Source organism: Salvia miltiorrhiza, chromosome 1, assembly GCF_028751815.1.
Source record: "Salvia miltiorrhiza cultivar Shanhuang (shh) chromosome 1, IMPLAD_Smil_shh, whole genome shotgun sequence".
NCBI classification, from domain to species: domain Eukaryota; kingdom Viridiplantae; phylum Streptophyta; class Magnoliopsida; order Lamiales; family Lamiaceae; genus Salvia; species Salvia miltiorrhiza.
The window spans coordinates 6343691-6345451 of NC_080387.1; positions in this window are offsets into that span (position 1 = coordinate 6343691).

The window sequence follows — 1761 nt, forward strand, 5'->3', positions numbered from 1 at the left end:
GAGCGCTAGATATGGAATTGGCTATGCAGCCAGAGAAAACGAGTCAAGCTTCGACGCAATTGTCGAACCCGAATTTTCAATCGGGAAGCCAATCTTTTTCTGGCCAAGGCCAGAAAGGCAAGAGAAAATGGGACGACCGAAGTCAAGGTCCCAAGAAGCTGTGGCAGAGTCAGAATGCACCGCCACACTATCAGAACCGAGATAGCCGACCTTACGTTGGCCAGACTGCTCCAGCAGTAGCTCCACCAGGATCGCGAGGAATACCTCGTTGCCCGAAATGCAACAAGCTACACATCGGAGAGTGCAAGATGGGACAGAACAGCTGCTACACCTGCGGAAGGATCGGACACTACTCCAATCAGTGTCCAAATCGCCAGCAAAGTAGAGGCGGAGGAAGGCTGAACCAGTACCAGCCGCAGCTCAAAGCGATGGAGGGAGTCCTACCGCTACCACCGCCACAGCGACAACAGCCAGCCTATCGACCACGTCAGTCAGGAAGGCAGCCGCCAGCCCCGCAGGCGAATCAACCCTATCATCAGAGAGTGTTTAGGTATGAGCGGAAGGCTCAGGACAAGAATCGAGGAAATCTAGCAGGTATTGGTGAGTTGAAGGGTGTATCCATAGTAATACTGTTTGACACGGGAGCACCCCATTCTTTTATTTCCCCATACTTGTGTCGATACTATAGATTTGAACATAGAGCATGCTCCGCAACATCTAAGAGTGATGACTCCTATAGGCAGAACCACTACGATCTCACTCGTATGTCCTGACTTAGAATTCGAGCTAGAATTGATTAAGCTCAAGGCTAAAAACCTAAGGATGATGTCTATGTAGCACATAGATATTATTTTGGGAATGGATTGGTTAGAGGAGTACCATGCGATGATACAAAGCAAGGAGAGACGAATATCGTTTCAATTTCCAGGCCAAGAGCCTACTTCGTTTATTGGCGTTGTGAGAAAATGAAGAAAGTCGCCAATAATTTCGGTGCTTCAAGCCCGAAAGCTTTTGGAGAGAAAGGATACAACCACGTATGTTGTATACCTGAATCCGAGTGAGGAGTCCAAAACAAACATAGATGACGTGCCCGTCGTGCGAGAATACAAAGACGTTTTTCCTAAAGCTTTATCACGTTTACCCCCAGATCGATAGCTCGAATTTACGATTAATCTTGAGCCCAGAGCCGCACCGACGTCGAAGGCCCCATATAGTATGGCCCCGATAGAGTTGTAAGAGTTGAGGCTGCAACTTCAAGAATTTTTAGATTTGGGCTTCATTCGACCTAGTGTTTTCCCCGTGGGGAGCACCGGTTCTCTATGTCAAAAAGGAGGACGGTAGTTTGAGGTTATGCATTGACTACCGCGAGTTGAATAAGTTGACACAGAAGAATAAGTATCCGTTACCTCGGATCGATGATTTATCAACTCCAAGGAGCAAGCACTTTTTCAAAGATTGACTTGAGAACGGGGTATCATAAGCTGAAGATAAGATCGGAAGATATTCCGAAGATGGCATTTCGTACAAGATACGGGCACTATGAATTCATAGTCATGCCTTTTGGATTGACGAATGCCCTTGCAGTGTTCATGGATCTCATGAACCGAATCTTACACGAATACTTAGACAAGTTCGTGTTAGTGTTCATAGATGACATTCTGATTTACTCAAAGAGTAAACGAGAACACGAAGAATATTTGAGAATCGAGTTTGAGAGCTAAAAAGCTATATGCTAAGTTCAGCGAATGTGAGTTTTGGCTT